This window comes from Amia ocellicauda, unplaced genomic scaffold (genome assembly GCF_036373705.1).
Source record: "Amia ocellicauda isolate fAmiCal2 unplaced genomic scaffold, fAmiCal2.hap1 HAP1_SCAFFOLD_33, whole genome shotgun sequence".
Taxonomy (NCBI): domain Eukaryota; kingdom Metazoa; phylum Chordata; class Actinopteri; order Amiiformes; family Amiidae; genus Amia; species Amia ocellicauda.
The window spans coordinates 1,036,615-1,058,891 of record NW_027102898.1 but is presented as its reverse complement, the minus strand read 5'-3'; the positions used below and the strand labels follow the sequence as shown (position 1 = coordinate 1,058,891).

The following is a 22,277-nucleotide window of genomic DNA, read 5'->3' as shown; positions in this document are numbered from 1 at the left end:
TATTTTTCTTTTTTTTTTTTGCTGGCAGTTCCGTCAATACCCGCCAACCTTTAAGAGACATCATGCAGCCAGGTCTCTTGGCTTGCGGCCACACCGTCCTGAACGCGCCTGATTTCATCATATCTCGGAAGCTAAACGGGGCAGGGTCTGGCCAGTACTTGGTTGGGTGACCTCCTGGAAATACCAGGTGCTGCAAGCTTTTTACGTCTCCTGGGTAACTTCATCGTAGCTCTTAATACTCTCTTTCAGTCTGGAGGAGATATTATTGAAGAATTGTACACGTACACGGCTACTTTCAACAGCCTTTGCTGCACTGATATTTTTCCCTCCATTTTTCTTTTTTTTTTTTGCTGGAAGTTCGTCAATATCCGCCAACCTTTAAGAGACATCATGCAGCCAGGCCTCTCGGCTTGCAGCCACACCGTCCAGAACGCCCCCGATCTCATCAGATCTTGGAATTTAAACGGGGCAGGGCCTGGTCAGTACTTGGATGGGTGACCTCCTGGAAATGCCAGGTGCTGCAAGCTTTTTACGTCTCCTGGGTAACTTCATCGTAGCTCTTAATACTCTCTTTCTGTCTGGAGGAGATATAATTGAAGAATTGTACACGTACCCGGCTACATTCAAAACCCATTACTGCACTGATATTTTTCCCTCCATTTTTCTTTTTCTTTTTTTTTTTTTTTTTTTTTTGCTGGAAGTTCCGTCAATACCTGCCAGCCATTAAGAGACATCATGCAGCCAGGCGTCTCAGCTTGCGGCCACACCATCCTGAACGCGCCCGATCTCGTCAGATCTCGGAAGCTAAACGGGGCAGGACCTGGTCAGTACTTGGATGGGAGACCTCCTGGAAATACCAGGTGCTGCAAGCTTTTTACGTCTGCTGGGTAAGTTCATCGTAGCTCTTAATACTCTCTTTCTGTCTGGAGGAGATATAATTGAAGTATTGTACACGTACCCGGCTACTTTCAACACCCATTGCTGCACTGATATTTTTCCCTCCATTTTTCTATTTTTTTTTTTTTTTTTTTTCTTGGATGTTCCGTCAATACCCGCCAGCCTTTTAGAGACATCATGCAGCCAGGCCTCTAGGTTTGCGGCCACACCGTCCTGAACGCGCCCGATCTCATCAGATCTCGGAAGCTAAACGGGGCAAGACCTGGTCAGTACTTGAATGTGAGACCTCCTGGAAATACCTGGTGCTGCAAGCTTTTACGTCTCCTGGGTAACTTTATCGTAGCTCTTAATACTCTCTTTCTGTCTGGAGGAGATATAATTGAAGTATTGTACACGTACCCAGCTACTGTCAACACCCTTTGCTGCACTGATATTTTTCCATCAATTTTTTCATTTTTATTATTATTTATTTTTTCTGCTGGAAGTTCCGTCAATACCCGCCAACCTTTAAGAGACATCATGCAGCCAGGCGTCTTGGCTTGCGGCCACACCGTCCTGAACGCGCCCCATCTCGTCAGCTCTCGGAAGCTAAACTGGGCAGGGCCTGGTCATTACTTGAATGTGAGACCTTCTGGAAATTCCAGGCGCTGCAAGCTTTTTTCGTCACCTGGGGAACTTCGTTGTAGCTTTTAATACTCTCTTTCTGTCTGGAGGAGATTTAATTGAAGAATTGCACACGTACCTGGCTACTTTCAACACCCTTTGCGGCACTGATTTTTTTCCCTCCATTTTTCTTTTTTTCTTTTTTTTTTTTATTTGCTGGAAGTTCCGTCAATACCCGCCAGCCTTTAAGAGACATCATGCAGCCAGGCCTCTCGGCTTGCGGCCACACCGTCCTGAATGCGCCCGATCTCGTCAGATCTCGGAAGCTAAACGGGGCAGGGCCTGGTCAGTACTTGGATGGGAGACCTCCTAGAAATACCAGGTGCTGCAAGCTTTTTACGTCTCCTGGGTAACTTCATCGTAGCTCTTAATACTCTCTTTCTGTCTGCAGGAGATATAATTGAAGAATTGTACACGTACCCGGCTACTTTCAACACCCTTTGCTGCACTGGTATTTCTCCCTCCATTTCTATTTTTTTTTATTGCTGGCAGTTCCGTCAATACCCGCCAGCCTTTAAGAGACATCATGCAGCCAGGCATCTCGGCTTGCGGCCACACCGTCCTGAACGCGTCCGATCTCGTAAGATCTCGGAAACTGAGTGGGGCAGGACCTGGTCAGTACTTGGATGGGAGACCTCCTGGAAATACCAGGTGCTGCAAGCTTTTTACGTCTGCTGGGTAAGTTCATCGTAGCTCTTAATACTCTCTTTCTGTCTGGAGGAGATATAATTGAAGTATTGTACACGTACCCGGCTACTTTCAACACCCATTGCTGCACTGATATTTTTCCCTCCATTTTTCTATTTTTTTTTTTTTTTTTTTCTTGGATGTTCCGTCAATACCCGCCAGCCTTTTAGAGACATCATGCAGCCAGGCCTCTAGGTTTGCGGCCACACCGTCCTGAACGCGCCCGATCTCATCAGATCTCGGAAGCTAAACGGGGCAAGACCTGGTCAGTATTTGAATGTGAGACCTCCTGGAAATACCTGGTGCTGCAAGCTTTTACGTCTCCTGGGTAACTTTATCGTTGCTCTTAATACTCTCTTTCTGTCTGGAGGAGATATAATTGAAGTATTGTACACGTACCCAGCTACTGTCAACACCCTTTGCTGCACTGATATTTTTCCATCAATTTTTTCATTTTTATTATTATTTATTTTTTCTGCTGGAAGTTCCGTCAATACCCGCCAACCTTTAAGAGACATCATGCAGCCAGGCGTCTTGGCTTGCGGCCACACCGTCCTGAACGCGCCCCATCACGTCAGCTCTCGGAAGCTAAACTGGGCAGGGCCTGGTCATTACTTGAATGTGAGACCTTCTGGAAATTCCAGGCGCTGCAAGCTTTTTTCGTCACCTGGGGAACTTCGTCGTAGCTTTTAATACTCTCTTTCTGTCTGGAGGAGATTTAATTGAAGAATTGCACACGTACCTGGCTACTTTCAACACCCTTTGCGGCACTGATTTTTTTCCCTCCATTTTTCTTTTTTTCTTTTTTTTTTTTTATTTGCTGGAAGTTCCGTCAATACCCGCCAGCCTTTAAGAGACATCATGCAGCCAGGCCTCTCGGCTTGCGGCCACACCGTCCTGAATGCGCCCGATCTCGTCAGATCTCGGAAGCTAAATGGGGCAGGGCCTGGTCAGTACTTGGATGGGAGACCTCCTAGAAATACCAGGTGCTGCAAGCTTTTTACGTCTCCTGGGTAACTTCATCGTAGCTCTTAATACTCTCTTTCTGTCTGCAGGAGATATAATTGAAGAATTGTACACGTACCCGGCTACTTTCAACACCCTTTGCTGCACTGGTATTTCTCCCTCCATTTCTCTTTTTTTTTTTTGCAGGATGTTCCGTCAAAACCCGCCAACCATTAAGAGACATCATGCAGCCCGGCCTCTTGGCTTGCAGCCACACCGTCCTGAACGCCCCCGATCTCATCAGATCTTGAAATTTAAACGGGGCAGGGCCTGGTCAGTAGTTGGATGGGTGACCTCCTGGAAATACCAGGTGCTGCAAGCTTTTACGTCTCCTGGGTAACTTTATCGTAGCTCTTAATACTCTCTTTCTGTCTGGAGGAGATATAATTGAAGAATTGTACACGTACCCGGCTACTTTCAAAACCCATTACTGCACTGATATTTTTCCCTCCATTTTTCTATTTCTTTTTTTTTTTTTTTTTTTTTGCTGGAAGTTCCGTCAATACCCGCCAGCCATTAAGAGACATCATGCAGCCAGGCCTCTCGGCTTGCGGCCACACCGTCCTGAACGCGCCCGATCTCGTCAGATCTCGGAATTTAAACGGGGCAGGGCCTGGTCAGTACTTTTATGGGTGACCTTCTGGAAATACGAGGTGCTGCAAACTTTTTACGTCTCCTGGGTAACATCATCGTAGCTCTTAATTCTCTCTTTCTGTCTGGAGGAGATATAATTGAAGAATTGTACACGTACCCGGCTACTTTCAACAGCCTTTGCTGCACTGATATTTTTCCCTGCATTATTCTTTTTTTTTTTTTTTTTTTTTTGCTGGAAGTTCCGTCAATACCCGCCAGCCTTTAAGAGACATCATTTAGCCAGGCGTCTCGGCTTGCGGCCACACCATCCTGAACGCGCCCGATCTCGTCAGATCTCGGAAGCTAAACGGGGCAGGACCTGGTCAGTACTTGAATGTGAGACCTCCTGGAAATACCTGGTGCTGCAAGCTTTTACGTCTCCTGGGTAACTTCATCGTAGCTCTTAATACTCTCTTTCTGTCTGGAGGAGATATAATTGAAGTATTGTACACGTACCCGGCTACTTTCAACACCCATTGCTGCACTGATATTTTTCCCTCCATTTTTCTATTTTTTTTTTTTTTTTTTTCTTTGATGTTCCGTCAATACCCGCCAGCCTTTTAGAGACATCATGCAGCCAGGCCTGTAGGTTTGCGGCCACACCGTCCTGAACGCGCCCGATCTCATCAGATCTCGGAAGCTAAACGGGGCAAGACCTGGTCAGTACTTGAATGTGAGACCTCCTGGAAATACCTGGTGCTGCAAGCTTTTACGTCTCCTGGGTAACTTTATCGTAGCTCTTAATACTCTCTATCTGTCTGGAGGAGATATAATTGAAGAATTGTACATGTACCCGGCTACTTTCAACACCCTTTGCTGCACTGATATTTTTCCCTCCCTTTTTCTATTTTTTTTTTTTTTTTTTTTTTGCTGGAAGTTCCGTCAATACTTGCCAGCCTTTAAGAGACATCATGCAGCCAGGTCTCTTGGCTTGCGGCCATACCGTCCTGAACGCGCCTGATCTCATCATATCTCGGAAGCTAAACGGGGCAGGGTCTGGCCAGTACTTGGTTGGGTGACCTCCTGGAAATACCAGGTGCTGCAAGCTTTTTACGTCTCCTGGTTAACTTCATCGTAGCTCTTAATACTCTCTTTCAGTCTGGAGGAGATATTATTGAAGAATTGTACACGTACACGGCTACTTTCAACAGCCTTTGCTGCACTGATATTTTTCCCTCCATTTTTCTTTTTTTTTTTTGCTGGAAGTTCGTCAATATCCGCCAACCTTTAAGAGACATCATGCAGCCAGGCCTCTCGGCTTGCAGCCACACCGTCCTGAACGCCCCCGATCTCATCAGATCTTGGAATTTAAACGGGGCAGGGCCTGGTCAGTATTTGGATGGGTGACCTCCTGGAAATGCCAGGTGCTGCAAGCTTTTTACGTCTCCTGGGTAACTTCATCGTAGCTCTTAAACTCTCTTTCTGTCTGGAGGAGATATAATTGAAGAATTGTACACGTACCCGGCTACTTTCAAAACCCATTACTGCACTGATATTTTTCCCTCCATTTTTCTTTTTTTTTTTTTTTTTTTTTTTTTTTTTGCTGGAAGTTCCGTCAATACCCGCCAGCCATTAAGAGACATCATGCAGCCAGGCGTCTCGGCTTGCGGCCACACCATCCTGAACGCGCCCGATCTCGTCAGATCTCGGAAGCTAAACGGGGCAGGACCTGGTCAGTACTTGAATGTGAGACCTCCTGGAAATACCTGGTGCTGCAAGCTTTTACGTCTCCTGGGTAACTTCATCGTAGCTCTTAATACTCTCTTTCTGTCTGGAGGAGATATAATTCAAGTATTGTACACGTACCCGGCTACTTTCAACACCCATTGCTGCACTGGTATTTCTCCCTCCATTTCTATTTTTTTTTATTGCTGGCAGTTCCGTCAATACCCGCCAGCCTTTAAGAGACATCATGCAGCCAGGCGTCTTGGCTTGCGGCCACACCGTCCTGAACGCGCCCCATCTCGTCAGCTCTCGGAAGCTAAACGGGGCAGGACCTGGTCAGTACTTGAATGTGAGACCTCCTGGAAATACCTGGTGCTGCAAGCTTTTACGTCTCCTGGGTAACTTCATCGTAGCTCTTAATACTCTCTTTCTGTCTGGAGGAGATATAATTCAAGTATTGTACACGTACCCGGCTACTTTCAACACCCATTGCTGCACTGGTATTTCTCCCTCCATTTCTATTTTTTTTTATTGCTGGCAGTTCCGTCAATACCCGCCAGCCTTTAAGAGACATCATGCAGCCAGGCGTCTTGGCTTGCGGCCACACCGTCCTGAACGCGCCCCATCTCGTCAGCTCTCGGAAGCTAAACGGGGCAGGACCTGGTCAGTACTTGAATGTGAGACCTCCTGGAAATACCTGGTGCTGCAAGCTTTTACGTCTCCTGGGTAACTTCATCGTAGCTCTTAATACTCTCTTTCTGTCTGGAGGAGATATAATTCAAGTATTGTACACGTACCCGGCTACTTTCAACACCCATTGCTGCACTGGTATTTCTCCCTCCATTTCTATTTTTTTTTATTGCTGGCAGTTCCGTCAATACCCGCCAGCCTTTAAGAGACATCATGCAGCCAGGCGTCTTGGCTTGCGGCCACACCGTCCTGAACGCGCCCCATCTCGTCAGCTCTCGGAAGCTAAACTGGGCAGGGCCTGGTCATTACTTGAATGTGAGACCTTCTGGAAATTCCAGGCGCTGCAAGCTTTTTTCGTCACCTGGGGTACTTCGTCGTAGCTTTTAATACTCTCTTTCTGTCTGGAGGAGATTTAATTGAAGAATTGCACACGTACCTGGCTACTTTCAACACCCTTTGCTGCACTGGTATTTCTCCCTCCATTTCTCTTTTTTTTTTTTGCTGGATGTTCCGTCAAAACCCGCCAACCATTAAGAGACATCATGCAGCCCGGCCTCTTGGCTTGCAGCCACACCGTCCTGAACGCCCCCGATCTCATCACATCTTGGAATTTAAACGGGGCAGGGCCTGGTCAGTACTTGGATGGGTGACCTCCTGGAAATGCCAGGTGCTGCAAGCTTTTTACGTCTCCTGGGTAACTTCATCGTAGCTCTTAATACTCTCTTTCTGTCTGGAGGAGATATAATTGAAGAATTGTACACGAACCCGGCTACTTTCAACAGCCTTTGCTGCACTGATATTTTTCCCTCCATTTTTCTATTTCTTTTTTTTTTTTTTTTGCTGGAAGTTCCGTCAATACCCGCCAGCCTTTAAGAGACATCATTTAGCCAGGCGTCTCGGCTTGCGGCCACACCATCCTGAACGCGCCCGATCTCGTCAGATCTCGGAAGCTAAACGGGGCAGGACCTGGTCAGTACTTGAATGTGAGACCTCCTGGAAATACCTGGTGCTGCAAGCTTTTACGTCTCCTGGGTAACTTCATCGTAGCTCTTAATACTCTCTTTCTTTCTGGAGGAGATATAATTGAAGTATTGTACACGTACCCGGCTACTTTCAACACCCATTGCTGCACTGATATTTTTCCCTCCATTTTTCTATTATTTTTTTTTTTTGTTTGTTTGATGTTCCGTCAATACCCGCCAGCCTTTTAGAGACATCATGCAGCCAGGCCTGTAGGTTTGCGGCCACACCGTCCTGAACGCGCCCGATCTCATCAGATCTCGGAAGCTAAACGGGGCAAGACCTGGTCAGAACTTGAATGTGAGACCTCCTGGAAATACCTGGTGCTGCAAGCTTTTACGTATCCTGGGTAACTTTATCGTAGCTCTTAATACTCTCTTTCTGTCTGGAGGAGATATAATTGAAGTATTGTACACGTACCCAGCTACTGTCAACACCCTTTGCTGCACTGATATTTTTCCATCAATTTTTTTATTTTTATTATTATTTATTTTTTCTGCTGGAAGTTCGTCAATACCCGCCAACCTTTAAGAGACATCATGCAGCCAGGCGTCTTGGCTTGCGGCCACACCGTCCTGAACGCGCCCCATCTCGTCAGCTCTCGGAAGCTAAACTGGGCAGGACCTGGTCATTACTTGAATGTGAGACCTTCTGGAAATTCCAGGCGCTGCAAGCTTTTTTCGTCACCTGGGGAACTTCGTCGTAGCTTTTAATACTCTCCTTCTGTCTGGAGGAGATTTAATTGAAGAATTGTACACGTACCTGGCTACTTTCAACACCCTTTGCGGCACTGATTTTTTTCCCTCCGTTTTTCTTTTTTTCTTTTTTTTTTTTTTTTTGCTGGAAGTTCCGTCAATACCCGCCAGCCTTTAAGAGACATCATGCAGCCAGGCCTCTTGGCTTGCGGCCACACCGTCCTAAACGCCCCCAATCTCGTCAGATCTCGGAAGCTAAACGGGGCAGGGCCTGGTCAGTACTTGGATGGGAGACCTCCTAGAAATACCAGGTGCTGCAAGCTTTTTACGTCTCCTGGGTAACTTCATCGTAGCTCTTAATACTCTCTTTCAGTCGGGAGGAGATTTAATTGAAGAATTGTACACGTACCCGGCTACTTTCAACACCCTTTACTGCACAAATATTTTTCCCTCCATTTTTCTTTTTTCTTTTTTTTTTGCTGGAAGTTCCGTCAATACCCTCCAGCCTTTAAGAGACATCATGCAGCCAGGCGTCTCGGCTTGTGGCCACACCGTCCTGAATGCGCCCGATCTCGTCAGATCTCGGAAGCTAAACGGGGCAGGGCCTGGTCAGTATTTAGATGGGAGACCTCCTGGAAATACCAGGTGCTGCAAGCTTTTTACTTCTCCTGGGAAACTTTATCGTAGCTCTTAATACTCTCTTTCTGTCTGGAGGAGATATAATTGAAGTATTGTACACGTACCCGGCAACTTTCAACACCCTTTGCTGCACTGATATTTTTGCCTCCATTTTTCTTTTTCTTTTTTTTTTTCTGCTGGAAGTTCCGTCAATACCCGCCAACCTTTAAGAGACATCATGCAGCCAGGCGTCTCGGCTTGTGGCCACACCGTCCTGAATGCGACCGATCTCGTCAGATCTCGGAAGCTAAACGGGGCAGTGCCTGGTCTGTACTTGGATGGGTGACCTCCTGGAAATACCAGGTGCTGCAAACTTTTTACTTCTCCTGGGTAACTTTATCGTAGCTCTTAATACTCTCTTTCTGTCTGGAGGAGATATAATTGAAGTATTGTACACGTACCCGGCAACTTTCAACACCCTTTGCTGCACTGATATTTTTGCATCCGTTTTTCTTTTTTTTTTTTTTTTTTTTGCTGGAAATTCCGTCAATACCCGCCAGCCTTTAAGAGACATCATGCAGCCAGGCATCTCGGCTTGCTGCCACACCATCTTGAACGCGCCCGATCTCGTCAGATCTCGGAAGCTAAACGGGGCAGGACCTGGTCAGTACTTGAATGTGAGACCTCCTGGAAATACCTGGTGCTGCAAGCTTTTACGTCTCCTGGGTAACTTTATCGTTTCTCTTAATACTCTCTTTCAGTCTGGAGGAGATATAATTGAAGAATTGTACACGTACCCGGCTACTTTCAACACCCTTTCCTGCACTGATATTTTTCCCTCCATTTTTCTATTTTTTTTTTTTTTTTATGCTGGAAATTCCGTCAATACCCGCCAGCCTTTAAGAGACATCATGCAGCCAGGCGTCTCGGCTTGTGGCCACACCGTCCTGAACGCGCCCGATCTCGTCAGATCTCGGAAACTAAACGGGGCAGGACCTGGTCAGTACTTGGATGGGAGACCTCCTGGAAGTACCAGGTGCTGCAAGCTTTTTACGTCACCTGGGGAACTTCGTCGTAGCTTTTAATACTCTCTTTCTGTCTGGAGGAGATTTAATTGAAGAATTGTACACGTACCCGGCTACTTTCAACACCCTTTACTGCACAGATATTTTTCCCTCCATTTTTCTTTTTTCTTTTTTTTTTTTTGCTGGAAGTTCCGTCAATACCCTCCAGCCTTTAAGAGACATCATGCAGCCAGGCTGCTTGGCTTGTGGCCACACCGTCCTGAACGCGGTCGATCTCATCAGATCTCGGAAGCTAAACGGTGCAGGGCCTCGTCAGTACTTGGATGGGTGACCTCCTGGAAATACCAGGTGCTGCAAGCTTTTTCGTCTCCTGGGTAACTTCATCGTAGCTCTTGACACTCTCTTTCAGTCTGGAGGAGATATATTTGAAGTATTGTACACGTACCCGGTTACTTTCAACACCCTTTGCTGCACTGATATTTTTCCCTCCATTTTTATTTTTTCTTCATTATTTTGCTGGAAGTTCCGTCAATATCCACCAGCCTTTAAGAGACATCATGCAGCCAGGCCTCTTGGCTTGCAACCACACCGTCCTGAACGCGCCCCATCTCGTCAGATCTCGGAAGCTAAACGGGGCAGGGCCTGGTCATTACTTGAATGTGGGACCTCCTGGAAATACCTGGTTCTGCAAGCTTTTTACGTCTCCTGGGTAACTTTATCGTAGCTCTTAATACTCTCTTTCTGTCTGGAGGAGATATAATTGAAGTATTGTATACGTACCTGGCTACTTTCAACATCCTTTGCTGCACTGATATTTTTCCCTCCGTTTTTCTTTTTTTTTTTTTTTGCTGGAAGTTCCGTCAATACCCGCCAACCATTAAGAGACATCATGCAGCCAGCTCTCTAGGCTTGCGGCCACACTGACCTGAACATGCCCGATCTTGTCAGATCTCGGAAGCTAAACGGGGCAGGGCCTGGTCAATACTTGGATGGGAGACCTCCTGGAAATACCTGGTGCTGCAAGCTTTTTAGTCTCCTGAGTAACTTCATTGTAGCTGTTAATACTCTCTTTCTGTCTGGAGGTGTTATAATTGAGGATTTGTACACGTACCCGGCTACTTTCAACACCATTTGCTGCACTGGTATTTTTCCCTCCATTTTTCTTTTTTTTGCTGGAAGTTCCATCAATACCCGCCAGCCTTTAAGAGACATCATGCAGCCAGGCTTTTTGGCTTGCGGCCACACCGTCCTGAACGCGCCCGATCTTGTCAGATCTAGGAAGCAAAACGTGGCAGGACCTGGTCAGTATTTGGATTGGTGACCTCCTGGAAAAACTAGGTACTGCAAGCTTTTTACGTCTCCTGGGTAACTTCATTGTAGCTCTTAATACTCTCTTTCTGTCAGGAGAAGATACAATTGAAGAAATGTACACGTACCCGGCAACTTTCAACACCCTTTGCTGCACTGATATTTTTCCCTCCATTTTTCTTTTTTCTTTTTTTTTTTGCTGGAAGGTCCGTCAAAACCCGCCCGCCTTTAAGAGACATCATGCTGCCAGGCCTCTCGGCTTGCGGCCACGCCGTCCTGAACGCGACCGATCTCATCAGATCTCGGAAGCTAAACAGGGCAGGGCCTGGTCAGTACTTGGATGGGTGACCTCCTGGAAATACCAGGTGCTGCAAGCTTTATACGTCTCCTGGGTAACATCATCGTAGATCTTAATACTCTCTTTCTGTCTGGAGGAGATTTAATTGAAGAATTGTACACGTACCTGGCTACTTTCAACACCCTTTGCGGCACTGATTTTTTTCCCTCCGTTTTTCTTTTTTTCTTTTTTTTTTTTTTTTTACTGGAAGTTCCGTCAATACCCGCCAGCCTTTAAGAGACATCATGCAGCCAGGCCTCTTGGCTTGCGGCCACACCGTCCTAAACGCCCCCAATCTCATCAGATCTCGGAAGCTAAACGGGGCAGTGCCTGGTCTGTACTTGGATGGGTGACCTCCTGGAAATACCAGGTGCTGCAAACTTTTTACTTCTCCTGGGTAACTTCATCGTAGCTCTTAATACTCTCTTTCAGTCGGGAGGAGATTTAATTGAAGAATTGTACACGTACCCGGCTACTTTCAACACCCTTTACTGCACAAATATTTTTCCCTCCATTTTTCTTTTTTCTTTTTTTTTTTGCTGGAAGTTCCGTCAATACCCTCCAGCCTTTAAGAGACATCATGCAGCCAGGCGTCTCGGCTTGTGGCCACACCGTCCTGAATGCGCCCGATCTCGTCAGATCTCGGAAGCTAAACGGGGCAGGGCCTGGTCAGTATTTAGATGGGAGACCTCCTGGAAATACCAGGTGCTGCAAGCTTTTTACTTCTCCTGGGAAACTTTATCGTAGCTCTTAATACTCTCTTTCTGTCTGGAGGAGATATAATTGAAGTATTGTACACGTACCCGGCAACTTTCAACACCCTTTGCTGCACTGATATTTTTGCCTCCATTTTTCTTTTTCTTTTTTTTTTTTCTGCTGGAAGTTCCGTCAATACCCGCCAACCTTTAAGAGACATCATGCAGCCAGGCGTCTCGGCTTGTGGCCACACCGTCCTGAATGCGACCGATCTCGTCAGATCTCGGAAGCTAAACGGGGCAGTGCCTGGTCTGTACTTGGATGGGTGACCTCCTGGAAATACCAGGTGCTGCAAACTTTTTACTTCTCCTGGGTAACTTTATCGTAACTCTTAATACTCTCTTTCTGTCTGGAGGAGATATAATTGAAGTATTGTACACGTACCCGGCAACTTTCAACACCCTTTGCTGCACTGATATTTTTGCATCCGTTTTTCTTTTTTTTTTTTTTTTTTTTGCTGGAAATTCCGTCAATACCCGCCAGCCTTTAAGAGACATCATGCAGCCAGGCATCTCGGCTTGCTGCCACACCATCTTGAACGCGCCCGATCTCGTCAGATCTCGGAAGCTAAACGGGGCAGGACCTGGTCAGTACTTGAATGTGAGACCTCCTGGAAATACCTGGTGCTGCAAGCTTTTACGTCTCCTGGGTAACTTTATCGTAGCTCTTAATACTCTCTTTCAGTCTGGAGGAGATATAATTGAAGAATTGTACACGTACCCGGCTACTTTCAACACCCTTTCCTGCACTGATATTTTTCCCTCCATTTTTCTATTTTTTTTTTTTTTTTTATGCTGGAAATTCCGTCAATACCCGCCAGCCTTTAAGAGACATCATGCAGCCAGGCGTCTCGGCTTGTGGCCACACCGTCCTGAACGCGCCCGATCTCGTCAGATCTCGGAAACTAAACGGGGCAGGACCTGGTCAGTACTTGGATGGGAGACCTCCTGGAAGTACCAGGTGCTGCAAGCTTTTTACGTCACCTGGGGAACTTCGTCGTAGCTTTTAATACTCTCTTTCTGTCTGGAGGAGATTTAATTGAAGAATTGTACACGTACCCGGCTACTTTCAACACCCTTTACTGCACAGATATTTTTCCCTCCATTTTTCTTTTTTCTTTTTTTTTTTTTGCTGGAAGTTCCGTCAATACCCTTCCAGCCTTTAAGAGACATCATGCAGCCAGGCTGCTTGGCTTGCGGCCACACCGTCCTGAACGCGGTCGATCTCATCAGATCTCGGAAGCTAAACGGTGCAGGGCCTCGTCAGTACTTGGATGGGTGACCTCCTGGAAATACCAGGTGCTGCAAGCTTTTTCGTCTCCTGGGTAACTTCATCGTAGCTCTTGACACTCTCTTTCAGTCTGGAGGAGATATATTTGAAGTATTGTACACGTACCCGGTTACTTTCAACACCCTTTGCTGCACTGATATTTTTCCCTCCATTTTTATTTTTTCTTCATTATTTTGCTGGAAGTTCCGTCAATATCCACCAGCCTTTAAGAGACATCATGCAGCCAGGCCTCTTGGCTTGCAACCACACCGTCCTGAACGCGCCCCATCTCGTCAGATCTCGGAAGCTAAACGGGGCAGGGCCTGGTCATTACTTGAATGTGGGACCTCCTGGAAATACCTGGTTCTGCAAGCTTTTTACGTCTCCTGGGTAACTTTATCGTAGCTCTTAATACTCTCTTTCTGTCTGGAGGAGATATAATTGAAGTATTGTATACGTACCTGGCTACTTTCAACATCCTTTGCTGCACTGATATTTTTCCCTCCGTTTTTCTTTTTTTTTTTTTTTGCTGGAAGTTCCGTCAATACCCGCCAACCATTAAGAGACATCATGCAGCCAGCTCTCTAGGCTTGCGGCCACACTGACCTGAACATGCCCGATCTTGTCAGATCTCGGAAGCTAAACGGGGCAGGGCCTGGTCAATACTTGGATGGGAGACCTCCTGGAAATACCTGGTGCTGCAAGCTTTTTAGTCTCCTGAGTAACTTCATTGTAGCTGTTAATACTCTCTTTCTGTCTGGAGGTGTTATAATTGAGGATTTGTACACGTACCCGGCTACTTTCAACACCATTTGCTGCACTGGTATTTTTCCCTCCATTTTTCTTTTTTTTGCTGGAAGTTCCATCAATACCCGCCAGCCTTTAAGAGACATCATGCAGCCAGGCTTTTTGGCTTGCGGCCACACCGTCCTGAACGCGCCCGATCTTGTCAGATCTAGGAAGCAAAACGTGGCAGGACCTGGTCAGTATTTGGATTGGTGACCTCCTGGAAAAACTAGGTACTGCAAGCTTTTTACGTCTCCTGGGTAACTTCATTGTAGCTCTTAATACTCTCTTTCTGTCAGGAGAAGATACAATTGAAGAAATGTACACGTACCCGGCAACTTTCAACACCCTTTGCTGCACTGATATTTTTCCCTCCATTTTTCTTTTTTCTTTTTTTTTTTGCTGGAAGGTCCGTCAAAACCCGCCCGCCTTTAAGAGACATCATGCTGCCAGGCCTCTCGGCTTGCGGCCACGCCGTCCTGAACGCGACCGATCTCATCAGATCTCGGAAGCTAAACAGGGCAGGGCCTGGTCAGTACTTGGATGGGTGACCTCCTGGAAATACCAGGTGCTGCAAGCTTTATACGTCTCCTGGGTAACATCATCGTAGATCTTAATACTCTCTTTCTGTCTGGAGGAGATATAATTGAAGAAATGTACACGTACCCGGCTACTTTCAACACCCTTTGCTGAACTGATATTTTTCCCTCCATTTTTCTTTTTTTATTTGCTGGAAGTTCCGTCAACACCCGTCAGCCTTTAAGAGACATCATGCAGCCAGGCCTCTCGGCTTGCGGCTACACCGTCCTGGACGCACCCCGTCTCGTCAGATCTCGGAAGCTAAACGGGGCATGGCCTGGTCAGTACTTGGATGGGAGAACTCCTAGAAATACCAGGTGCTGCAAGCTTTTTACGTCTCCTGGGTAACTTCATCGTAGCTCTTAATACTCTCTTTCTGTCTGGAGGAGATATAATTGAAGAATTGTACACGTTCCCGGCTACTTTCAACACCCTTTCCTGCACTGTTATTTTTCCCTCCATTTTTTTATTTTTTTATTTTTTATTTTTTGCTGGAAATTCCGTCAATACCCGCCAGCCTTTAAGAGACATCATGCAGCCAGGCATCTCGGCTTGCGGCCACACCGTCCTGAACGTGCCCGATCTCGTCAGACCTTGGAAACTAAACGGGCCAGGGCCTGGTTAGTACTTGGATGGGTGACCTCCAGGAAATACCAGGTGATGCAAGCTTTTTACATCTCCTGGGTAACTTCATCGTAGCTCTTAATACTCTTTATCTGTCTGGAGGAGATATAATTGAAGTATTGTACACTTTGTCTTAGGGACAGTCTGGCTAGCAGTGACTGAGTTGTTGACAGACGACAAGCAACGGAATGTACGTGCTCTGTGATGTCATAGCAGTCAGCTGAGAGAGGCTCGTCATGTCATCGCTGAGCTGTCTGTCTGTCTGTCTGTCTGTCTGTCTCTCTCTCTCTCTTTCTCTCTCTCTCTCTCTCTCTCTCTCTCTTCCTCTCAATTCAATTCATTTGTATTGTCAAAGCAATTGGACATACATACATACATATATATATATATATATACATACATACATACATCCATACATGCTAGAAAGTCATTACAATGTTATCTTAAAGGCTAACTAAGCAGAACATATATCATTATAGAACAGAGTTCATAGGTCAACACATGGTTTTAGGGAACAGGCACGTAGGTCATACCGTTTGACAATGTCTCCAAGGTTCTCATCGTAAATAACAAACAGAAATCAAACTATCTTCTGGGCTGACCTTCTAGCTTGACCGTATCTTTCTTAAGTATACAAGAGAGAAAAACAGGTGTAAGAAAATAATTTCTAATTTTCCTTCTACACATATATACATACATACATACATATGTAGCGTTATGTTGGGTGTATTTGGATAAGAGCATTTGGGCTCTGAGCTGAAGCACTGATCTAAAGAAGACCTCTCCCCCCCCAAAGTTATCAGATTTCCTTAGCTCATCAGCTTGGAACTGGTTTGCATCAAAGTGACAGTTTTGGGGAGGATGGCACCGAGAAGAGGCCAAATAGTTTGGAATTCTGCTATGAGATGTCTGGAGAAAGGGGCCTGTAGGTGATAAAAACTCTTTGAAGTGGATGAGAGCCGAAATCCCGACATAGAGCTACGAACCCAGGCCAACCGGCATTTCCAAAAGATGGCATGGATTGACATCAGTCATAAATAAAGCCTCCCTCCAATAGGACACTGGGGGCTGAAACCGAAATCCAATCTCAAGAACTCAGGGACCAATCACCTACTGATCTGACAGACTATAAGGAACAGCGGACAGTCTTTCTCTCTCTCTCTCTCTCACCTGAACCAGAAACTCGCTGCCACAGCTCAACCTGTAGCTCTGTTGCCAGAACCGGAATCAGAAACCAACCAAGTCTTTGTCGGCAACAGAAGAGTTAAACTGGGAGAAGGAGATTGAGCGAAGAATTATTTTAAAGGACTTTATTAAATAAATAACTTCACAGACCCACCTGATCAGTGGAGTTTTACAGCTGGACAATTGACTAAGTCGACTGAATACGAAAGTGTCAGTCACTTAAATAGCTATTTGAGTCTTAAAAAACTTGACCCTTGGAACAAACAGGGCCCTGCTTTCCTCAAAGACTTCGTCTTCAAGTAACTACGGTGGAACCATGCTTACAAAGAAGATTTTGTGCACAACCTTGGAGCCTTCAAACCAATGGAAAATCTGTTTGGAAAAGACTCTACATTCGCGAAACCCCAACTTCCAGGTGCATCGACTGAGTGGAAGTTCTTGGACAAAGCCGAACCGGACTGCCTTTGTTCCAAACCACACGGACCTCGTGCCGTGTGCTGTTATCTGAGCCCGAAGCCAGAGAGGCCTCTCTGCGACGAAGTTCACATAAGTTTAACAGTTTGGAGTTTGTGATTCATGACATTTGAGAAATCAATTAGAAATGTTAATCTGTGATTCATAACTCTAGAATGTGTAATATCATTTAGTTTTCTTAAATATAAATGTGAGTTGCATTAAACTGTTTTGTTGATAATTTTAGAAATAAAATCTGTCAACGCCGAGAAATATCTTCTCATTCCTGTTTAACTGTTTAGTCTGAAATTGACACAAGTTAATAGACATTAGATTATTGGTGGCCCTGCCTATCCTTAATCATTGAATAATAATCAGTTAAGGGAAATTGTGGTAACAAATAGGATCTTTCTCGGCACCTAAACGTAAATGAGACTGATATATATATAACGAGAAGTTACCTGACATAAATACTAACCTGCGTAGTTATTTAATGTCTGACTAATAATACTAACGAGAGACTCACCTTCGTCTTACTAACCGGTATTGTAGTCAATGTGTTTATAACCTTTTTTGTTTAACGATTTGTTAAACGAAATGTACGTGCTCTGTGATGTCATAGCAGTAAGCTGAGAGAGGCTCGTCATGTCATCGCTGAGCTGGCTGGCTGGCTCTCTGTGTGTGTGTGTGTGTGTGTGTGTGTGTCTCTCTGTCTGTCTGTCTGTCTCTCTCTCTCTCTCTCTTACTCTCTCTCTCTCCCTCTCAATTCAATTCATTTGTATTGTCAATGCAATTGGACATGCATACATACATACATACATATATATGGAAAATAAACAATATGTGTACATCTCTTTCTGCATTAGTGGTGCCCTCACAGATGTGCAAGTTACATGACAGACAGACAGACAGACACACACACACTTTCACACACAGACAGACAGACACAGACACACACAGACACACACACACATACTTTGACAGACAGACAGACAGACAGACACACGCATATTATGGGTCTTTGTTGGGTAGTGAAATGGGTAGCATCAGTCGCAGTGTGGGTAATGTCAGGGAGCCAATCATAGTCCCCGTTATTTGCATATCGTGGCGCAAAGCATTCTGGGAAAAGCAACTAAACACGTTTAGTCATGTATTTGTCCATAGTTTACACATGAGATGAAAGAGACAGTATGACGTGTTGAGCACCTAGGATTCCTCATGTGTATGTGAGGGGCAGAGGAACCGGATCCCAAGTGTGCGTCCCAGGTGCTATAGGTTTCAAAGCATGCAGGGGAATAGGCATCCCACCCTGACACCAATAAGACTGGATAGGGAGATATAAATAGCAATGGGGAGACTCTTGTACTTGGTGTGGCTCTATCCATATAGTGGGGCTAGCAGGTGCAGCAATAGAAGCTCAGCCTGGGGAGACTGGATTTAGCATTTCCTCTCCATTTTGATAACTATCCATAATCATTTCTGCAAAATACTTCTATGATACCTATGTATGTTTTTTACTTGTACTATATTATACTATCAAGTATCAGTGTACACATACAATGTGACCTGTTACATTAATACAGAGGCCACGGAAGGCCAGATCACTAATAGCCACTGTCCCCTGATATTACACTTTTTTACAATCACTTTGGCACTCATTTCAGAACCTTGATGTCATTTTTCAAAACTCTAGACACTAAACTCACACCCGATGATCAAAATGCACATTTTTCAAAACTCTAACACTTTTTTACAATTGCTTGGATACAATACACATCAACCTCAGATCATTTGTTCATTGAACTAAAATGACACAACTTAACATCAAAGTATTACCATTTCAAAATGCAATTCACACATTACATCTGAGATCACTGTCTATTCATTTCATTACAAAGATCTAACTATCAATTGATACAGCTGCTCAAAATGATAAGTGACTGTTGCATTACTCTTAATGCATAATTTTATGGAAACTGACAAACAATATTCCATGTTTCGATCATGAAAGTTTCAGGATAATGAGATCCATTGACATCAATAAACGAGGAGCATGAACCAGTTGGACTACATTATCTATGGATGTAATATTTCATCATCATTCATCATCATGTAGCACTTTTCCACACCATGTTTGCAGTGTGGAAGGAAAGTTAGAAATTTTTTCTCTAATACCTGTTTTTCTCTCTTGTATACTTAAGAAAGATAAGGTCAAGCTAGAAGGTCAGGCCAGAAGGTAGTTTGATTTCTGTTTGTTATTTACGATGAGAATCTTGGAGACAATGTCAAACAGTATGATTGAAGTGCCTGCTCCCTAATCCATGTGTTGATCTATGAACTCTGTCCTATAATGATATAAATTCTGCTTAGCTAACTTTTAAGATAACATAGTAATGACTTTCTGATTATAACCAGCTCTTTGATTTTTGTGTATAAAAGCTCTGACTGTTAAAATGAAGGCAGAGCGACTTTGGGATCTACTTGAGTCACTGTTCCTCTCCACGCTGCATGTATTAAAGGCATTGCAACTAACGCTCCAACCTGGTTGAAGATGATTGTTCTTCCACATCAGATTTGACATTACTGTATGTATGCAGGCCCTTGTAATTGCTTTTCCAATACTGCCAACTGGTTATTGATGATTGATTTCACATTGTGGTACGAGTATCGAGTGAAATGAGTGCTATCCACCCCAGCAACACAGTGATAACATGGAGCCGGCAAGTCATCCAGGTCACAATAGAGGTCAAGCAGTGGGAGGAGGAAGACGTGGTGGTCAAAGGAATGGAAGGGGACATGCACCCTTTCTGAGAGGTGGTCGTGGGCCTCGTCATAGAGGAGGGCTTAGGCCTCACCAGAGAGGCAGCCATGGGCCTCATTTGAGAGGTGTTGGGGGAACGTGGTAGAGGACAAGGCCACGGACCAGACAGCGGCAGCAACAGCAAATAGTGTCCAGTGAAATCCGAGAAATAGTTGTAGAGCATGTTGTAAATCATGGCATGACCATGACTGAGGCAGCTACAATGATTCAATCAAACCTCAGAATCAACTCAGGATCAACTGTGGCCTCAATCATCAGAAATTTCCGTACTGAGAAGCGGCAAGTCTTCAGCATGCACTAAACATTAGGCTACTCTCAATTGTCAAATGACTGTATACTGCATACCAATGTGTAGCACAGAGTATAGTGTGCCTTTTGAAAGAAATGCAGACAGAGTGAAGCAGCTGATGACTGAGTATGTTCAGGTATGTTCAGTTTCAAGATGCCTCTTGTGAAAAATGGTTGTGAGAACCTGAACCTGAACACAGGGCTGATGGAAATTCAGAAGTACAGTAATCAATCCTTTGTTTTACACTAAGCCAGGTGAGGAACACTGCAGTTGACATTTTACTGTAGTTTTGTTCTTTTTTGTAGCTAATTATTGTTGCATGGCTTCAAAGAAACCTATGGTGTGATTTGATTGTATTGCATCAATACATTTCAGATTTTGTTCAATGATTCCACTGTGTCTGTAGTATTCTCTCTACTAGTCCTTTTACAGTGATGTATTTATGTGTAGTACCATAATGAAACATGTATCACATATTTTGTACTACAATATTTAATGATTGTACGAACAACTACACAGTGAAACTATCGGTATCTTCTCTGTGGGTGATCTAAATAAATGTTACTATGGTATTTCATGATAAATGAATTATTTGAACCAACAAGTCTGCAAGTGCAAGGTTTCTTTAAAGATATGAATGCACAATGCAATGTTTTGAACATTGGACAGCCTGTGTTACAAGTGATGACCGTTTTGAGTTTTGTGTCTAGAGTTTTGAAAAATGACATCAAGGTTCTGAAATTAGTGACAAAGTGATTGTAAAAAACTGTATATTCATCCTATTTAATGTGCTCTTTTAAAATGTACTTTTCTTTTTTATGTTGCCATTTCTGTTCTACCAATGTTTCAGTTGTTAGCCAAAGATTGACAGAGTACATCTCATACACACAGGCCAGACAGCAAGGATTTCTTTTTGAAATTCAATTACAAATGCTGCATGAACTCATCAATACGATTAGAGCTCCTGAAAGCAATATAACTAACTCACTCTACAGCATCTCATTAGCAGTGAAAAGAAACCAAGAAAGTTGGGACAGTCGACTGTTTACCACTATGTAACATCACCTTTTCTTTTAATAACACTTATTAAGCACTTGGGCACTGAAGACACCACTTGGTTAAGTTTAGCAAGTGGGATTTCCCCCCATTCATCCATTATGCATTTCCTCAGCTGCGCAACTGCACAGGGCCTTCGTTGTCTTAATTTGCACTTCATAGTGCGCCACACATTCTCAATTCGGAGACAGGTCAGGACTGCAGGCAGGCCATGCTAGCACCCGCACTCTCTGCCTATGCAACCATGCGCTTGTAATCTGGGCAGAATGTGGTTTGGCGTTATCCTGCTGAAAAATGCAGGGACGTCCCTGGAAAAGACGATGTCTGGATGGCAGCATATGTTGCTCCAAAATGTGTACATCTCTTTCTGCAAAAATGGTGCCCTCACAGATGTGCGAGTTACATGACAGACAGACACTCATACACACTGTCACACCCACACACACACACACACTTTCACAGACAGACACACGCACACACACTCACTTTCACACAGAGACAGACACACAAACACAGAGACAGACACACACACACTCACTTTCACACAGAGACACACAAACACATACACTTTCACACAGACACACACACACATACATACATACATACATACATACATACATATATAAGGAAAAGAAACAATACATTTAAAAATCACAAAAAGATGTAATAAAGTACAGAAAATCTAAATGTAATAAAATGTGATCTTTAATACACACAAATATGTATGGCTGGTCGGATGCGTCTTGGACTCGGGTTCCTCTTCATTACGTATAATGCTTTTGCCTTTTGCTATAGCTTTCCGTGGAGGGGATCGTGGGTGAGTTTGTACCATTCTTGGGAGGCTCTGCCTTGTTGGGGCGGAGCTGTGATCCAGGTGAACAGCAGATCGGACATAGGTGGGCATGTGGGCGGAGGAGGAAGGCCAGTCAAGCAAATAAGCTTGCTAAGGTACGCAGCAGCAGCAAGCAGCCCCACCATCCAGTCAGCCAGCCAGTCTGGCTGGCAGTGACTGAGTGGTTGACAGACGGCAAGCAACGGAATGTACGTGCTCTGTGATGTCATAGGAGTCACCTGAGAGAGATGTTTGTGATGTCATCGCTGAGCTGGCTGGCTCTGTGTGTCTTGCTGGCTGTGTGTGTGTGTGTGAGAGAGAGAGAGACTTTTTGACTTTTATCAGACTTCATTGCCTGTTTGCAACACGCAATAATTCATACAA

At 44.8% G+C, this 22,277-nt stretch overlaps 9 non-coding genes and 38 pseudogenes across 9 annotated transcripts; all 47 read left to right on the top strand.

Moving 5' to 3' along the window:
* The first annotated feature begins 80 nt into the window (after positions 1-80).
* On the top strand, positions 81-199 carry LOC136731947 (uncharacterized; annotated as a pseudogene).
* Positions 200-408: 209 nt separating this feature from the next.
* Positions 409-527, top strand: LOC136731890 (uncharacterized; annotated as a pseudogene).
* Positions 528-753: 226 nt separating this feature from the next.
* On the top strand, positions 754-872 carry LOC136731715 (5S ribosomal RNA). Its single transcript, XR_010809703.1, has one exon. It is a non-coding gene; the product is annotated as a 5S ribosomal RNA (ribosomal RNA).
* A 220-nt stretch (positions 873-1,092) lies between these two features.
* On the top strand, positions 1,093-1,211 carry LOC136732010 (uncharacterized; annotated as a pseudogene).
* A 223-nt stretch (positions 1,212-1,434) lies between these two features.
* On the top strand, positions 1,435-1,553 carry LOC136731508 (uncharacterized; annotated as a pseudogene).
* A 222-nt stretch (positions 1,554-1,775) lies between these two features.
* LOC136731843 (5S ribosomal RNA) lies at positions 1,776-1,894 on the top strand. The gene has a single exon (XR_010809727.1). It is a non-coding gene; the product is annotated as a 5S ribosomal RNA (ribosomal RNA).
* A 210-nt stretch (positions 1,895-2,104) lies between these two features.
* LOC136731189 (uncharacterized) lies at positions 2,105-2,223 on the top strand (annotated as a pseudogene).
* A 219-nt stretch (positions 2,224-2,442) lies between these two features.
* LOC136731942 (uncharacterized) lies at positions 2,443-2,561 on the top strand (annotated as a pseudogene).
* A 223-nt stretch (positions 2,562-2,784) lies between these two features.
* LOC136731538 (uncharacterized) lies at positions 2,785-2,903 on the top strand (annotated as a pseudogene).
* A 223-nt stretch (positions 2,904-3,126) lies between these two features.
* On the top strand, positions 3,127-3,245 carry LOC136731607 (5S ribosomal RNA). Its single transcript, XR_010809600.1, has one exon. It is a non-coding gene; the product is annotated as a 5S ribosomal RNA (ribosomal RNA).
* A 210-nt stretch (positions 3,246-3,455) lies between these two features.
* LOC136731896 (uncharacterized) lies at positions 3,456-3,574 on the top strand (annotated as a pseudogene).
* A 224-nt stretch (positions 3,575-3,798) lies between these two features.
* On the top strand, positions 3,799-3,917 carry LOC136731126 (uncharacterized; annotated as a pseudogene).
* A 220-nt stretch (positions 3,918-4,137) lies between these two features.
* LOC136731802 (uncharacterized) lies at positions 4,138-4,256 on the top strand (annotated as a pseudogene).
* A 218-nt stretch (positions 4,257-4,474) lies between these two features.
* Positions 4,475-4,593, top strand: LOC136732009 (uncharacterized; annotated as a pseudogene).
* Positions 4,594-4,814: 221 nt separating this feature from the next.
* LOC136731863 (uncharacterized) lies at positions 4,815-4,933 on the top strand (annotated as a pseudogene).
* Positions 4,934-5,142: 209 nt separating this feature from the next.
* On the top strand, positions 5,143-5,261 carry LOC136731668 (5S ribosomal RNA). Its single transcript, XR_010809658.1, has one exon. It is a non-coding gene; the product is annotated as a 5S ribosomal RNA (ribosomal RNA).
* A 226-nt stretch (positions 5,262-5,487) lies between these two features.
* Positions 5,488-5,606, top strand: LOC136731801 (uncharacterized; annotated as a pseudogene).
* Positions 5,607-5,815: 209 nt separating this feature from the next.
* Positions 5,816-5,934, top strand: LOC136731287 (uncharacterized; annotated as a pseudogene).
* Positions 5,935-6,143: 209 nt separating this feature from the next.
* LOC136731286 (uncharacterized) lies at positions 6,144-6,262 on the top strand (annotated as a pseudogene).
* Positions 6,263-6,471: 209 nt separating this feature from the next.
* On the top strand, positions 6,472-6,590 carry LOC136731507 (uncharacterized; annotated as a pseudogene).
* A 210-nt stretch (positions 6,591-6,800) lies between these two features.
* Positions 6,801-6,919, top strand: LOC136731155 (uncharacterized; annotated as a pseudogene).
* A 220-nt stretch (positions 6,920-7,139) lies between these two features.
* Positions 7,140-7,258, top strand: LOC136731800 (uncharacterized; annotated as a pseudogene).
* A 218-nt stretch (positions 7,259-7,476) lies between these two features.
* LOC136731313 (uncharacterized) lies at positions 7,477-7,595 on the top strand (annotated as a pseudogene).
* Positions 7,596-7,817: 222 nt separating this feature from the next.
* Positions 7,818-7,936, top strand: LOC136731496 (uncharacterized; annotated as a pseudogene).
* A 223-nt stretch (positions 7,937-8,159) lies between these two features.
* LOC136731941 (uncharacterized) lies at positions 8,160-8,278 on the top strand (annotated as a pseudogene).
* Positions 8,279-8,493: 215 nt separating this feature from the next.
* LOC136731157 (5S ribosomal RNA) lies at positions 8,494-8,612 on the top strand. Its single transcript, XR_010809518.1, has one exon. It is a non-coding gene; the product is annotated as a 5S ribosomal RNA (ribosomal RNA).
* Positions 8,613-8,829: 217 nt separating this feature from the next.
* LOC136731100 (uncharacterized) lies at positions 8,830-8,948 on the top strand (annotated as a pseudogene).
* A 218-nt stretch (positions 8,949-9,166) lies between these two features.
* LOC136732015 (uncharacterized) lies at positions 9,167-9,285 on the top strand (annotated as a pseudogene).
* Positions 9,286-9,502: 217 nt separating this feature from the next.
* On the top strand, positions 9,503-9,621 carry LOC136731813 (uncharacterized; annotated as a pseudogene).
* Positions 9,622-9,839: 218 nt separating this feature from the next.
* On the top strand, positions 9,840-9,958 carry LOC136731156 (uncharacterized; annotated as a pseudogene).
* Positions 9,959-10,173: 215 nt separating this feature from the next.
* Positions 10,174-10,292, top strand: LOC136731504 (uncharacterized; annotated as a pseudogene).
* Positions 10,293-10,505: 213 nt separating this feature from the next.
* Positions 10,506-10,624, top strand: LOC136732054 (uncharacterized; annotated as a pseudogene).
* A 205-nt stretch (positions 10,625-10,829) lies between these two features.
* On the top strand, positions 10,830-10,948 carry LOC136731491 (uncharacterized; annotated as a pseudogene).
* Positions 10,949-11,164: 216 nt separating this feature from the next.
* LOC136731116 (5S ribosomal RNA) lies at positions 11,165-11,283 on the top strand. Its single transcript, XR_010809514.1, has one exon. It is a non-coding gene; the product is annotated as a 5S ribosomal RNA (ribosomal RNA).
* A 223-nt stretch (positions 11,284-11,506) lies between these two features.
* LOC136731235 (uncharacterized) lies at positions 11,507-11,625 on the top strand (annotated as a pseudogene).
* A 216-nt stretch (positions 11,626-11,841) lies between these two features.
* On the top strand, positions 11,842-11,960 carry LOC136731998 (5S ribosomal RNA). The gene has a single exon (XR_010809742.1). It is a non-coding gene; the product is annotated as a 5S ribosomal RNA (ribosomal RNA).
* A 218-nt stretch (positions 11,961-12,178) lies between these two features.
* LOC136732057 (uncharacterized) lies at positions 12,179-12,297 on the top strand (annotated as a pseudogene).
* A 218-nt stretch (positions 12,298-12,515) lies between these two features.
* Positions 12,516-12,634, top strand: LOC136732014 (uncharacterized; annotated as a pseudogene).
* Positions 12,635-12,852: 218 nt separating this feature from the next.
* Positions 12,853-12,971, top strand: LOC136731812 (uncharacterized; annotated as a pseudogene).
* Positions 12,972-13,190: 219 nt separating this feature from the next.
* Positions 13,191-13,309, top strand: LOC136732046 (uncharacterized; annotated as a pseudogene).
* A 215-nt stretch (positions 13,310-13,524) lies between these two features.
* LOC136731503 (uncharacterized) lies at positions 13,525-13,643 on the top strand (annotated as a pseudogene).
* A 213-nt stretch (positions 13,644-13,856) lies between these two features.
* On the top strand, positions 13,857-13,975 carry LOC136732053 (uncharacterized; annotated as a pseudogene).
* Positions 13,976-14,180: 205 nt separating this feature from the next.
* Positions 14,181-14,299, top strand: LOC136731490 (uncharacterized; annotated as a pseudogene).
* Positions 14,300-14,515: 216 nt separating this feature from the next.
* On the top strand, positions 14,516-14,634 carry LOC136731105 (5S ribosomal RNA). The gene has a single exon (XR_010809513.1). It is a non-coding gene; the product is annotated as a 5S ribosomal RNA (ribosomal RNA).
* A 209-nt stretch (positions 14,635-14,843) lies between these two features.
* On the top strand, positions 14,844-14,962 carry LOC136731374 (uncharacterized; annotated as a pseudogene).
* Positions 14,963-15,183: 221 nt separating this feature from the next.
* Positions 15,184-15,302, top strand: LOC136731929 (uncharacterized; annotated as a pseudogene).
* Positions 15,303-21,806: 6,504 nt separating this feature from the next.
* On the top strand, positions 21,807-21,921 carry LOC136731582 (U5 spliceosomal RNA). Its single transcript, XR_010809576.1, has one exon. It is a non-coding gene; the product is annotated as a U5 spliceosomal RNA (small nuclear RNA).
* The last annotated feature ends 356 nt before the right edge of the window (positions 21,922-22,277 follow it).